The sequence below is a fragment of the Gymnodraco acuticeps genome, unplaced genomic scaffold, assembly GCF_902827175.1.
Source record: "Gymnodraco acuticeps unplaced genomic scaffold, fGymAcu1.1, whole genome shotgun sequence".
NCBI lineage: Eukaryota > Metazoa > Chordata > Actinopteri > Perciformes > Bathydraconidae > Gymnodraco > Gymnodraco acuticeps.
In genome coordinates this window covers 69,693-85,657 of record NW_022990683.1, presented here as the reverse complement: position 1 = coordinate 85,657, position 15,965 = coordinate 69,693, and the positions used below count along the sequence as shown (strand labels likewise).

Below are 15,965 nucleotides of genomic sequence, written 5' to 3'. Positions count from 1 at the left end.
GCTCTACACTCCAGTCCAATAGGTGGCAGTAATGCACCTATTCGTTGGTAGCCAACCGCCATTAAACGTCGTAGAAGAAGAAGAAATGTCACCACACCTGCCTTTGCTTTGCGGCAAATACCAATTAGCCTTCATGAAAGGTAAGCTAGGTCGGCTATCTTTTGATGAAACCTGCAATTATAAATGTCCTACCATTGTGTTTTTATTGTTTAAACAGTTCAATAAACCAACAAAACTACATGTTAACTGTCCTGAATCATTAACTGTTGCCATACAACTTCCAGCCAAGAGTGGGAAATAAGTGATATCCGCCATCTTGGATTTTTAAGTAAATTGCACTTTTGTGACTTTATTAACATTATATCGTTTTTTGTCCTTTTGTTGTGTTTTCACTTTTATTAATGCCTCAATAATCAACTGTATTGGTATCTAATGTCCACAAATGGTGCTTCACAAGCCTTGTTTGGCAAACTAGAAAAATCACCCATTTCTCATTGGAATAATAGCACTGCTTTGCTTACTATGCACTAGAAGAAGTCAAAAGTGACATTCCTCATTAAAGTACTCTCACATCCAGTGCTAGCCTCATACATTATGGTACAAGGACGAAAACAGTGTGGCAATGTTTTTAGTTATTTTTGTGAAAACTACACATTTTGTGAAACTACTGGATTGAAATGTCCGTTTCTTCCACAGGCAAATATGTACTGATTTGGGCAGACTGTAAACACCTGTGTTGATTATGAAAATATCTTTGTATATAATACGTTGGTATTTTGTATCAGGGTTCCTGCTTAGGAGTCTGTGATTGTGAGGAGTGCTGAGGTCCAGGATCAGTCGATGTGAAGATGGATATGCAAGATGAAACTGAACACCCCCTCATTCAACTCCTGGTAAGACAGTAAACAAGCAAATGCTCCCTTCCCTTTATAAAATGTTGCCGTAATCCTGCACTACTTGCTACCATACACTGTTGACAAGTCATAAAAAGATACACAGTGTAAGTCTGACTCAGAGATTGTACCTCACGCCCAATACTTCCGCTGATATCGCAGTTCCTCAGTTTTGGCCTAAACCCTGTCAGGCAACTACTTGGTTTAATATCCCTTGAAATTAAAAGCTTTCGAGCCCTCACATTAGAGAAAGCAAAGTATTTTATTTAAGTGTTTGTGTGGAGTTGGATAAATAAAGAAAGCACAATCAGCTTCTCTCTTTCATTGTCTCATTGTGCACATTAGTTCTAATTAAAATACATAAACCTGTAAGTGTTTATTGGCTCAGAACTTCTGTGTATGCTTCATTTAATCAGTCTGACTTTAGTTTTTACACAAACCAAATTCTTCCCTGAGTTCTGGGTATGGACTTGTTTGTCCTTTTCCTCCAAACCAATCAATGAACCCTCAGCTGTCGTCAATAGTGGACCAGAGGAATGTGTTCTTGGCTCTCAATCCACAAAATGACCAGCCATCATATGGTGGACATAATGCCAGTCAGGAAAATCACATTTAAAATACCATTGGCGTTATTGACTGCTGCTCACTCATTAATATTTAAGCATTTTACAGATAAGCTGTGCAGTTTTCAAGCTGAGCCTGGTTAATAATATCTGTTTAACTGAGCTCAACAGACAACAATCTGGTTGTCTTTTAACCTACCAACCTTTAAGCCCAACAAATCTAGAAAACTGCTTTCAGCACAAATATTAATCATTTTCTCAAATCAAATCAAGTTTTATTTATATAGCACATTTATAAACGATTTTTGGTCGAGCCAAAGTGCTGTACATATAATAAAAATAGCCTACAGTAGAGACACTTTACAGCAATTACAACAGCACAGATTGTTCAGAATATCAGTATGAGAAAAACGACACCCTCTATCCTTAGACCCTCACATCGTACAAGGAAAAACTTCCGGAGAAAACCCACAGTTTAAAGGGAAAAATGGGAGAAACCTCAGGGAGAGCAACAGAGGAGGGATCCCTCTCCCAGGACGGACAGACGTGCAATAGATGCCGTGTGTAAATCGAAGAGATAATACATTTTACAGCATATAGACCGAATGTTAGGAAATGCATGTGAGGAAAATCTTTTCTATGCATAGTGTCTACTTTGAAGAACATTTGTGTAGTTTTGCATCATAAATTCAATATACTACAATACAGTGTGTTGTTTGCAAGGTACGTTGTGATAAGGAGTAACTGTTTGTGGACCTGTTTTTTTATGTTAATCCTCTTTAAGGCCATTAAAGAGAATGTCTACTCAAATGAGCCGATGCAAATTGAGTCATTTCTTCTCTCTCTGAACCCCGCTGACAACGTTTTGGTTTCTTCTATTAAATCAGATGATAAAGTGGAGAAGGCATTATTCATTTATTTTTCAGACTTTATTTATGTCATACCTAGGGTTGCAAAATTCAGGGAATTGTCAAATGTAAACTTTCCATGGGAATAAACTGAGAATTTTCTAAATTGAAGGTTGGCTCTTCATCCATCCATCCATCCATCTTCTCCCGCTTATCCGTGGTCGGGTCGCGGGGGTAGCAGTTCCAGCAGAGAGCCCCAAACTTTCTTTTCCCTGGCGACATCAACCAGCTCTGACTGGGGGATCCCAAGGCGCTCCCAGGCCAGCGAAGAGATATAATCCCTCCACCTGGTCCTAGGTCTACCCCTTGGTCTCTTCCCAGCTGGACGTGCCTGGAACACCTCCCTAGGGAGGCGCCCAGGTGGCATCCTAACTAGGTGCCCGAACCACCTCAACTGGCTCCTTTCGACGCGAAGGAGGAGCGGCTCAACTCCGAGTCCCTCCCTGATGACCGAACTTCTCACCTTATCCCTAAGGGAGACACCAGCCACCCTGCGGAGAAAACCCATCTCGGCCGCTTGTATCCGCGATCTCGTTCTTTCGGTCATGACCCATCCTTCATGACCATAGGTGAGGGTAGGAACGAAAATGGCCCGGTAGACAGAGAGCTTTGCCTTCTGGCTCAGCTCCCTTTTCGTCACAACGGTGCGGTAAAGCGACTGCAGTACCGCTCCCGCTGCTCCGATTCTCCGGCCCATCTCACGCTCCATTGTTCCCTCACTCGAGAACAAGACCCCGAGATACTTGAACTCCTTCACTTGGGGTAAGGACTCATTCCCTACTTGAAGTGGACAGTCCATCGGTTTCCTGCTGAGAACCATGGCCTCAGATTTGGAGGTGCTGATCCTCATCCCAGCCGCTTCACACTCGGTTGCGAACCGATCCAGTGAGTGCTGAAGGTCGCAGACCGATGAAGCCATTAGAACCACATCATCTGCAAAAAGCAGTGGTGCAATCCTTAGTCCCACCGAACTGCAGACCCCCTCCCCCACGACTACGCCTCGAAATCCGATCCATGTATATTACAAACAGGATTGGTGACAAAGCGCAGCCCTGGCGGAGGCCAACCCTCACCGGAAATGTGTCCGACTTACTGCCGAGGACCCGGACACAGCTCTCGCTTTGGGAGTACAGAGATTGGATGGCCCTGAGTAGAGACCCCCTCACCCCATACTCCCGCAGCACCTCCCACAGTAACTCCCTGGGAAATCGGTCATACGCCTTCTCCAAGTCTACAAAACACATGTAGACCGGATAAGCGTACTCCCAGGCCCCCTCCAGGATCCTTGCGAGAGTAAAAAGCTGATCCGTCGTTCCACGACCAGGACGGAATCCGCATTGTTCCTCCTCAATCTGAGGTTCGACAATCGGCCTGACCCTCCTTTCGAGTACCTTAGAGCAGTGCTTCTCAAAGTGTGGTCCGCGGACCACTGGTGGTCCGTGAGCGCCCCCTAGTGGTCCGTGAGTATATTGGTAAAATGTCACATTTTAAATTAATTTAAGTTTTCCGCACTCTCGCAGGAATATCTCCGCAATGGAGCGAGCTTAAGTTTAATTTTCGATTGCATGATATAGCCCAGATAAACACCTTCGTCACACATGTGGCCACTTGTTTGTATCATTTTCAGGCGATTTGTAAAAATGATGTGTTTTTGGATATTTGTGGAGTTAGGTGGTCCGCGAGTGTTTTTGTATTGGTTAGGTGGTCCTTGGTATGAAAAAGTTTGAGAAACACTGCCTTAGAGTAAACTTTCCCGGGGAGGCTGAGTAGTGTGATGCCTCTGTAATTGGCACACACCCTCTGATCCCCCTTTTTAAAAAGGGGAACCACCACCCCGGTCTGCCACTCCTTCGGTACTGTTTCCGACTTCCACGCAACGTTGATGAGACGTGTCAACCATGACAGTCCCTCAACACCCAGAGCCTTCAGCATTTCCGGGCGGATCTCATCCACCCCCCGGGGCTTTGCCACTGTGGAGTTGTTTGACGACCTCAGTGACCTCCCCCCGGGAGATTGGTGTTGATCCCCCGTCATACTCCAGCTCTGCCTCTAACATAGAGGGCGGAGTTGTCGGGTTCAGGAGTTCCTCAAAGTGTTCCTTCCAACGCCCTAACACTCCATCAGTTGAGGTCAACAACGTCCCATCCTTACTGTACACAGCTTGGATGGTTCCCTGCTTCCCCCTCCTGAGGTGTCGGACAGTTTTCCAGAACAACTTTGGTGCCGCCCGAAAGTCCTTCTCCATGTCTTCTCCGAACTTCTCCCACACCCGCTGCTTTGCCTCGGCCACGGATGAGGCTGCTGCCCTTCGGGCCTATCGGTACCTTGCAACTGCCTCGGCAGTCCCCCGGGATAACAAATCCCTGAAGGCCTCCTTCTTCAGTCGGACGGCTTCCCTGACCACCGGTGTCCACCAGGAGGTTCGAGGGTTACCGCCCCTTGAGGCACCTAGGACCTTGAGACCACAGCTCCCCGCCGCGGCTTCGGCAATAGAGGCTTTGAACACCGACCACTCTGGTTCAATGTCCCCAACCTCCACAGGAATGCCCGAAAAGCTCCGCCGGAGGTGTGAGTTGAAGGCCTCCTGAACTTGGGCCTCCTCCAGACGTTCCCAGTTCACCCGAACTACACGTTTGGGCTTACCAGGTCTATCCAGAGGCTTCCCCCGCCACTCGACCCAACTCACCACCAGATGGTGATCAGTTGACAACTCCGCCCCTCTCTTTACCCGAGTGTCCAAAACATACGGCCTCAGGTCCGATGATACGATAACGAAATCGATCATGGACCTTCTGCCTAGGGTGCTCTGGTACCACGTACACTTATGAGCATCCTTATGTTCGAACATGGTGTTTGTTATGGCCAATCTATGACTAGCACAGAAGTCCAGTAACAAAGCACCACTCCTGTTCAGATCAGGGGGGCCGTTCCTCCCAATCACGCCCCTCCAAGTGTCTCCATCATTGCCCACATACGTTGAAGTCTCCCAGCAAGATTAAAGAGTCCCCTTCAGGAGCCCCATACAGGACTCTTTCCTCGCCGACGAGTCCTCCTTCTGGGCCTGGCTCCAGAAGGGGACCCCGGGCTTCCTCCGGGCCGGGTATCCTCACTTCTTGTGTCGTCTTTCATGAGGTCTTTTGAACCTCTCTTGGCTCTTCATAGGGAACTTAAATATAGTTGGGGAAAGTATATTTTAGCCTAATCTTGACTAAAACAAACGGATGCCATTCAAGTACACTTGAATATCCATGCCATTCCTCAATCACATGCACATAGCACACTGCTTACTGCATGGCTATTGAGACCACATCCCCTACCGCAGGGATGGGCAACTTGGATGGTGGTGGGGGCCACATCATTTATGTACTGGCCACCAGGGGGCCGCAGATTCACTTGGAACACACACACACACACACACACACACACACACACACACACACACACACACACACACACACACTGGGTCTGCAAACATACTCAACATTGTGGTTTATCCCTGAATTCAGTGAAAATATATTTTTTCTCCCTCTTTTCTTGGAAAACACGATTTTCCTCAGATACCTTTCTCTTGCTCATGCTGACATCCACAGAGGGTTGTGCTCATATGTTACCCGCTCTATTGAAATCAGTCGGAAGTCGCAACGGTTTATTTAAAAAATAAAATGATACAATTTGATTACATTACCCTCAATTCCCAGTTAGTTCCCATACATTCCCATTAATTCCCATGGAAAGTTTCCAATATGGAATATTTCCAAAATTCCCCAGCTTAACTTTCCATGGAAATGTACCGGAAATGTTCCGCCCCATTGCAACCCTAGTCATACCCTACAGAAACCAGTTCACTGAATCCAGTATTATTGGTAAAAAATCATCAGTATTCCCAGAGAGAAGATGGATTACAGAAGAGATGGATGTATTCGATATAGGTTTTTGGCAAGAAAGTTGTTTTTCTTTCCCGTTATGTCACACTAATGAAATTGGTGCCCAGTTACTGTAGTTTTTTCCAGGTCAGTCATTGTATATCACCTGCTGCTAGATTTATTCTCTCCTATTGGCCACGAGCTGACTGAGTAAGACTGCATTCAGCTTTCCTGTTTAATTAAGTAATTGGGAAATGTGCCAATTTGGTTTCTCATGAGCTGGTTAACATGCTTTAGGTTGAGAGAAGCTGCACTTCCAAAACACAAACTGCTTGCGTAGAGATTTGTCTGCAAGTTAATTATGAAATGGCTTTGTGATGCATGTTGTGATTATATAGTTGCAACGACAAAACACTTTGAATCTAAGTTATATCACAGTATCTGGTTTTACTGTAGAGCTTTACTGTATGTGTTTTTTTTCTCATTCAAGTTGAGTTGATGTACCTTTTAATGATGTTGTACAGTACATTATGTCCTCCATATTTCAGGTTGGAGGACTCTTGGCTAAATGGGACCTGATCAGAGCTTAACAAGGTGAGTTTTTACATTTTACATGTTTTTTGGGAGGTCTGTATTGTTTAGCAGAGAGAGGCTGCCCCCTGGTGCACTTGGAGTAACATTACAAAACCAAAATGAACAATGAATACAACACAGAAATGCATACTCCGTACAGCTACTATAGAGGTACGGAGCTCATACAAAAAATACAGGATTCACTACGTCATCGTCAAAAACAACAACACATTACCTTCAACACAAGGTCTGGCTGTTTAAATGACTGGAAAGTATCGAAAGGGAAGCTTTACAGTGTGCTCTATAAGGCTTGAACTATGTGGATATTCAGCACCATCTTGTGGTATCAAACAGTCAGACGCATCCTTAGTAACAGTTTAATCATGATGTAAAACTCTGAAATGCCCTGTAAGCTAAGTGTATACCGTGTGAAACAAGATGGTTTTACTGAAATTACAAACAAAATAAATGAACATGAACAGTTTCAAAGAATGATGGATTTAAAACCAATTATATTTACCAGGACTATTCCTAAAAGTTTCCTGCAATTCTCTCGGCACATCACTTCCAATCCAAACCCCCTTTGTTCAGAGACACTTCCACACACAGGCTTAGAGACAAGTTAACCCTGAATGTTTAATATCGGCAGACTGAATATCAAAGCTTCTGCAAAATTATAGATGAACCAGTCAAATCTATTTGAGTGAATTAGATGGAAAGACATGCAGACGCATAAATGCAATACAATCATCATATGTACCGATACTTATAGCCTACTATTGAGAGTGTACTGTACCTACATTGTGTCCCTTGTTGGTTGTCTGTTCAATCAGAAGTCTGACGAGTCTCTGTTCTGTGGTATTTGTATTCGCCATCCACATTTTTTGAGATTTCTTGTCATCAGTGTACTTCTTACTTGTTTTACCACTGGAAGTTGTACAGATACAGCGCAGTGTGAATCACCTGTTTTTATAGTAACCACTACCTACCAGTGACGTGCGGTGAGGTTCATGGCTGGTGAGGCACTGACTCTTTCAGGGTCAGATTTACAAATATTATATTTTGACCTTAATCGAAATGTTCGGTTATTTTCAAAAGCTTTTTTAGTCTGATGCTTCGATTCATTTTAAAAAGACTGTTCAACAAAAGGATACCCAAAATCTAAATATTGGATTGTTCTTTCTTAGTAAGATCCCATTTTCATTACAATTGTGGTCTTACCTTGACTTGAAGATGAAGTCCATGCTATCCTTCTGGACAACAATCTCTATTACTTTTTTGTAAAAGTCCTCCTTATCTTCCTCTCGTTTCAAAAGTCTAGCTTGTTGTTTGCGTCTACCATCTCTGCGTAGAATAACAGTAGCAACAAGAACCTGTGGGCTCACGTGCGCCCCCTTCAGTGCGGCAGATGTTATGGCTGCGTCTCCTGGTGCTTTTTTCATTGCCGTTGTATGATGAGACCATAGGATGAGACCAGCGAGCCTAAATATCATATATACATGAAATAAGTTATTTAGAGACTATGGATGGCGAGGATAAATGTAATAAAGGGATCTACAAACATTACATTGGTGACATACAGTGAGATGGTGCAGGCATGCGCTTAGTGCCCCGCTTTCCAGCCAGTTTCTGTGGGGTGACGCATTCTGAGGTGAGGCAGAGCTCATCTGTGCCTCACCTCACCACACAGTAACTGGCTTGAGCGCGCTCACAAAATAAGTGCCCGCGCTACATTAGTGCTCGCGCTCCAGCCAGTTACTGTGGGCTTACGTGAGGCAGAGCTCGTCCCTGCCTCACTCCTCATCGCTCCCATGTAGGAGTTGGAGAGGAGCTCGGCTGATTTTGAATATAAAAAGCGATTGGAATCATACAGAAATCACACTTAGTTACAACACAGATCAGTGGAGACATGTTATTATTATTATTACTATTGAGTTTTTCTTTAGTTGTTTTTCCGTTACATTGGATTATGACAGGTGAGGCTCTGCCTCCCCTGACTGCACGTCGCTGCTACCTACATATATAGTATTCATCCCTCTTGGAGGTGTTCATCTTTTATTGTTTTGCAACTTAAAAATCATGTATCTTTTTGTCACTGGTCAACAGGAAAAGACCACTTAACTGAATATTTACATGGTAGAGGTCTGTTTTAAGTTATTATGTGTAGCTGCAACAGGAATAATTAAAGGGAGTGAATACTTAATACTATTTCATTTTTATAATTGTACGTTTTCTAAAGATTTGTTTTTACATTGACGTGACATATTCAACTCTTCTAAACAATATAAAAAAGCTACAATATTTTCAATTTCTATCAATTTTTTTCAAGCCCAAAAAACATGAACACTTCCAAGGGTCTGACATAAGTGTGTTGGGAACTCTACCTCGCTCACTCATCCATTATAGCATTTGAACTCTTGACTTGACCTGCTGAATGTTAGATGTTTTGATATTTTATTTGAGCAAATCCGAACTTTTTTCTTCTTGCCATGTTACTATGTAGGCCTCTGATTCAGATCTGAGGTTTCTGTGGTGTGTGTGTTGGTGTGGTGTGTGTGTGTGTGTGTGTGTGTGTGTGTGTGTGTGTGTGTGTAGTGTGTGTGTGTGTGTGTGTGTGTGTGTGTGTGTGTGTGTGTGTGTGTGTGTGTGTGTGTGTGTGTGTGTGTGTGTGTGTGTGTGTGTGTGTGTGTGTGTGTGTGTGTGTGTGTGTGTGTGTGTGTGTGTGTGTGTGTGTGCTGTGTGGTGTGTGTGTGTGTGTGTGTGTGTGTGTGTGTGTGTGTGTGTGTGTGTGTGTGTGTGTGTGTGTGTGTGCTGAGCAGAGGCAGTAGAGTGCTGTCAGAGAGGGACGGCTGTTGTTTGAAGTGCGGGGGGGGGGATGGAGTCAAGGTAATTGTGTCTGACGGCCGGCGATAATGATGAGGCGCAGATCAGATCAGCTGCAGATCCCCTGCGTCCCACCCCCCGCGGCTCGCCTTCACTTTTCCCCTCTCTACTAATTGACCAGGCTGTGTGTCCCCTGGGCCCCTTTGTTATGATTTATTAATAATTCATCACTAAATAATTCACACCCTTGGACCCGCAGTGTTAATTGAGTCGGGTGCGGTGGCAGCGCTGAGGAATGTGTGTATAGGGGAAGAAGGAAGGTGGCGTAAAAAAGTATAGGAGGAAATGGGAAGTGGGCTTTACTCAACATGTAGGGCATCAAAAAAACAGGAAAACGTTTGTTGGCCATAGGGATGAGGCTTCGAGGCAACTGGACATTACCATTTTACATGTGTGCGTGTGTGCGTTGGCGGCTATATAGTAGGAATATACAGTATACCATATAAGGTGTCTGTACAGGCATTTTATTGTGTGTGTTTGACTTTTTGATCAGGTTTTTGTTCCACCAGCTCAGTTAATTAGATGTGTGTGTTTTGCAATCCTACCATGGCTCACTAATAGCGTTATGGTTCTCACTCTTGACAGTTTTTGCAAATGGTACTAAGGTAATGGAGGTAAACTAATAAATGTTTAATATTAATAACATTGCATTTAAGTAAGAACGCTTTGGAAAGGAAACCAAAAGTCTACTGACCGCTTGCAACTTCTCTCTGATTTATTTTTCGGCTTTGGATTATTTGTTGTTTGTCAAGACAGTTTGAATATGAGAATTCTTTCTCTATTTTTAAATAAATTAATAGTTTAAAATAATCATTCACAACATGTCACTCCCTTGTTCTCTCCGTTTCTGTCTGCCTAACACTTTCATCGGTTCAACAAAAGAAAAAAAACCACCCTGAAGAGAGTGATAAGTGAATGAAAGGAAAATATAAATCTCAGCTATATACTATATACATGCTAATATACTGTATATGCAAATTACTTATTATATTTTCATTTATAATCCAATATAACAAGAAACAGCAGTACCGAAATGCCACAGCCTGTCCATCTGTGAGGTCATCTAGAGAGCGGGTCACCAGAGAGCAGAGAACATTTAACATGCCTTGGTTTCATTTATTTGAGTAACAACTAAAAGATTCTTATTAAAATATTTTTTTTTTTGTTGTATATATATTTTTGTCTCTCTACTATCGCTAATAGCCTCAAAAGTCCAGTGTCAGAGGGGCTTCAATAAGAAGAGGATGGTGGTTATACAACTGTCATTTGCTGTTATGAAATGAATACCCAATTAAATGGAACTAAAAATCATAAAACTCACTTTGAAATAAATGTTTTGTTATAGGGCCCAGTATGTGGGATGGTGCCTGAGAATAATGAGCTGCCACAGTCTGATTATAATCCTGCATTCAGTAGCAGAGGCGTCCAGTAGAGGTCAGCATCAGATCAGCAGAACACCCCCCATACAGTGCAGCTGCTCCATGTGTTTGTAAGGCTGCTGCTAATTTGGAATCGCATGCTTTGTTTGTGTTAAATTATTCATTCAACCTTTCATTAACACCCTAAACAAATACAAATTGCACAGCATACAGGGAATCACGGCAGTCATACTGAGCCAAGAAATGCTTTCTTAAGAAAATGCCGGCTTGCTGATTTGTAAACTCGCTTACTGTATATTATTACTGAGAATCAAACATCCTCGCCAAAACCCACAGGCCGGCTGTTTATCTTTCTGCTTACTAACTAGTTTGCAAGTTATTAGAGCACATCAAATATGAAAAAGTCAGATTTGAGACTTTTTGTTGCCTCTGGCCGAATCGCGCATCACACAGTGTTTCAAATCTGAAGATGAATTGAATCTGGAAGAAGTTACAAAATCATTCTCTGTCTCTTCCCCCCCCCCCCTTTTCTGTTCCTCACACTCAAACACTGGCACTGTGTCGAGTCACTTGGGCAATGCTCGTCTTCAGAGCATTGCCTAGTTGCTAAATCTCTTTTAAGCAGAGCAATATATCAAGAAATCAAAGCAACTCTGAACCCTGTCTTTTAAAAGTTTTGATTTTTTTTTGTCGGGAGAAATATCTGGGTTGGGGAAAAAAACAAGTTTGATGAGAAAAAAAAACCTCTCCCTAGTTTGTGTTTTCTTCTGGGAATGATGCATCTGAAGCTGTCGACAGGGTCCATACACGTCTCCCTCTACCACGCAGCATACAGACCGTCTTTCATGCTGCGGCGGTTTGGGACCAGAGAGGAAGGGCCAGCAGAGAGGAAGCTGTCTAGTCGGGCTCTGTGTACACACGGCATGTATTTCTGTAGACATCGCTGTAGACTTCACTTAATCTAAGAGTACATCAAAGCATCCTCTGCTCCTCTTCTCCCGCTAAATCCTTCTCTGGTCCTTATTACCAAAGTGCTCATAAATGCCTTTGGGGAGTTGAGAAGAGGGAAAAACACAAACAAAAAACAAACATGTTTGCTTTTATCTTTCAAATAACTATTAATGCTGGTACAAATGAGCTTTCTGAAAAGGGACCGTATTGCATCTTAGTGGGTGAAGATGTAAAGCTTCACGCTGATTGAAAAAGAACAAAAGGAAGACATTGTGCCGCCGAGTAAATTGTTTTTATGACGTTTGCCAGAATGTCATCATAGCCAGTTGATTTAAGTGGGCTGCCAATCTGGAAAATGACTCTTTTTTGATTCGGCAAGTGGTTTCAAAGGGCCAGCGAACATGATATTAACAAATGGCTTGCACCAGTCTGTTTTTGATTTATTTTTGATGGTTCTGATGATGTGAGCGTGGTAGTGAAGGGACTGGTTGTATACTCCAGTGGACCGCTGCGCCGGGGAGTAAACAGGCTCTCAGCGGCACAGGAGTCTTTCCATCAGGATAGAGAGTGTAACCCCATGGAGATCCTAGAGAGTTCTGAAGCCAGAGATGGTGAATAATAGAACAAAGTGAGAATCAGTCTTCTGAGGTTCCTCTGCTCTTCAACATCCCTCCATCTCTGGGAGAAGGGGTGTGAGAGAGAAAGATGGAGAACTTCTCCTTCTTGTCTCGCTAAACTATGAAGAAGTTAGCGTGTTTGTGTCGAACCAAGTACAACACTGCATCACCAAAACTTTGTTGCTTTGAGACAATGACACATAATCACAATTCACATGGCAGCATCTAAACCTAATCCCATGGGAATGTGGTGTATGTCTCCTTTTTTTTTTAATGCGCTTATGAAAAATTCACCACAGCAGACCCCCCTTCGTCTCTCTTCCGTGCGTCTCCAACACGGAGAACTGACACGCGGTAAACGGAGAGATATTCAAAGGCAGGCCGGGCGCTGCTTGTCTCCCACAGGGTCTGCTTTTTACCCCCTCACCACTGCTGAGAAATCAAAACTCTTTGGACGTCACACAGGCCGATTGAAGTTCAGTGCCTGCTCTGGAGCGGTCCCTTGCCCGACGATGGCAGGCGTCATTAGAGCTGTCAGTCAGACTCTGGCAACGGGCAGCGCCGCGGGGCACCCTCAGGGCCCAATCAATGTCGGGGTCCCCAGGAAAGTGCCATCAAACGCCCCTGTAAGAAGATGCTGTAACCCTGCATCGCCGAGCTTCGCGCTCATCCCCCCCTTGATCACATGATTAATAGCACAGCTCCACACTTTCAGCCCTATGTTTTTGAACTCCGATGCAAAGCTGCGCTCTTGTATTTTTAATCAGTGACTTCCCATTGACTCGGGTATGGAAATGTGCACCCTGGAAGTGTATATACAGTAGGAACCGTCTTATTGAAACTCTAATGATGGAGGAGACTGAAAACTCTCACAAACAGATCCCCAGCAGAGGCAGTGGGAAACAGGAACCAGTTATTTTTTTCTTTGCATCATTTCAGACTGCTTTTTTCCCTGTGTGTTGCAATTACAATGAGTCGCATGATGCAAGGAAAATAAATGAGCCAGTGGGTGCTTCTCTGTCCAACAATCTCAAATCCTGGAACAATGAGATATCCACGAAATCACGGCACACAATTGAAATACAGGAGCAAACAAAACCCAAACAAAACAAAGCATCCGTCTTTGAAGAGCGAACAACTCAGACTGCCTTGGTTCCTTTCAACAATATACAGAGTGCAATATTCTCAGTACCAGTATGTTATTCAGAGCGTTCCTCCAAATATTTGGAGAGAAGGAGGGGAGATGAAACGGGGGTAGGACAATGGGACTGTGGCTGTGTTATGGCGTGCGTGCACCTCTCCCCGCCAGCCCTTTGTAGTGTGTGTGTTGTGTAGCGTCCGACTCCCCCGTTGGTCCCCCGCTTGTTCTCAGTCCAGGTGGGGTCTCAGCCCCCCCCCCCCCCCCCCCCTCTGCTCACCCTCCCCCTTATCTGCCTATCTCTCACACACCTGCTCCATCCCTCTCACACATGCACACACCTTGCATCCAAATATATTCCAAAACATTTCGAAAATTCAATCTTTTTTCATTTACCCATCCAACATTTTAATAAGACAGTAAAATATTATCTTTGATGGTTTGGTTTAATTCAGTGACATATACAAAGGTATTTTCAGTCCTGTGATTACATAACCTAATGTACGCAACTATGATCTGTACTTAATATATACATATTAAATGGATCATATATTATTGATTACAAACAAGATCTCTGCTGTCAGCTGCTGTGCATAGATGAAGAATTATAAAGGATTTTACTAATTTATTCCGGCTCTCTTCTCATGGACATGGGTAGAAATATTCTCTCTGCTCCATAACAGTGAACTTTGGAAAGTTGGGCAGAAAGTTTCCCTCATTTTAAATGCATTTCAAGTAAAATGCCCAAAAGCAACACATATAAAAGTGGTAAGATATCAGCTTCATTTTATCTCACAAATCCACCAGATAAACCCTTCTCTGTTCCCCCCCTTTCCCCTCCCCATGTGCAGTACCCATCCTGACCACCGGGTGAAGCTGAGCTGAGCGCCGCACAGAGATGAAGTTGTTGAATCTGGAACAAAGAAAATAAAAGTAATGATTTCTCTGTCAGATAGTTGGCTTTGGGTACAGAGCAGTACTTGTGTTCTTAGTGAAAGGTGATCATTAGCCGGTAACAGGGACTTCAGACGCCTTTTTTTTATCCACCAATCAAAGGAAAACAACAACAAAAACAAGGTCTGACCTATATTCACTCTGCAGCAGCATCCCAAAGGAACGACAGGTATCAGGCCCCCGCCTAGCAATACAGTTACTTCCTACAGCATGTGAAAAGTGCATTTGTCTCAAACTAATATGAACACAACCTTTCTACTTTTGTAAAGATGGAAGAAACACCTTTCGCTGAATCATCAATACATGTAACTATTCAATATTACATTTAAATCTGTCTTTTCTCCCTCTCCCTATGGGGGGGTTGAGAGGCTGTCTATGGTCAGCGTGTAGAGGCTGTGTCTGCTGGAGGTAATCCTTGGTGATCTGCCCTAATCTGTCACAGATACGCAGCTGAAGCGCAGGGAAGCTGTGAGAGGAGAGCGGAGCAGGGGGGCGGGTGAGAGTCAGAAAGGGGGGAAAACTGGATTATGGCAGTACGTCTGCATTAACTCATTGGCCTTATCTCTTAAATGCTCTGCGAAGACAGCTTTGGCTTGTACACGGAACGGTGCGGTGAACAAGCTGGGATGTATGTGTGTGCTCGAGCGTGCATGTGTGTGTGTCATGTGAGCTGAGCTTATTTCATGCCAGCCATACAGGCCTGAGAAATAAGTGTCCCTGTTATAGAGAGGAGCATGCCCAGCGCCACCTTGTGCTGAATCACATATAGCTCCCTGTCGGCTGTTCTCATGTGATTCAGTTTCCTTTTGTCACATCCTTGATTGGCTGCAGTGTCAAAATGCTTCTTGGAATATGATTTCTCAAATGTCTGACATCAATTTCATCCCCATATCTGAGAAAGATGTACTTTCGACACAATTTTCCTGTTTTAAACCTGGTGCAATTATGGTGAACGCCGCTATTGTGGAAAAATAACCAATTGTTAGTTGTTGCGGATATAACTGTCTCACATGTCGAGTCACGCCCTGGTTCGGGCCTAATTTACCCAGTAGCACAGGAACACACACATCCTTCGCAGTCATAAACACACATTGACAAATCTGTTCTAAAACTGATATTTTGATTGATACACTCTCCCTAACACAAACAGCCAGAAGCACGCACAGTCCTTCTTCTCCAGTAATGGGAGGGTCACCCCTCAGCCCTGAGAGAGAGACTGTGTGGATGCTCTCATGTTTATGTT

General features: G+C 43.8%; 1 long non-coding RNA gene across 1 annotated transcript in view; it reads left to right on the top strand.

Annotated features, from left to right (window-relative positions):
• The first annotated feature begins 70 nt into the window (after positions 1 to 70).
• Positions 71 to 15,965, top strand: part of LOC117555350 — a 61,890-nt gene continuing 45,995 nt past the window's right edge. Inside the window, exons 1-3 of the long non-coding RNA XR_004570389.1 lie at positions 71 to 140; positions 786 to 893; positions 6,776 to 6,821. This is a non-coding gene — a long non-coding RNA (uncharacterized LOC117555350). The remainder of the gene's footprint in view (positions 141 to 785; positions 894 to 6,775; positions 6,822 to 15,965) is intronic.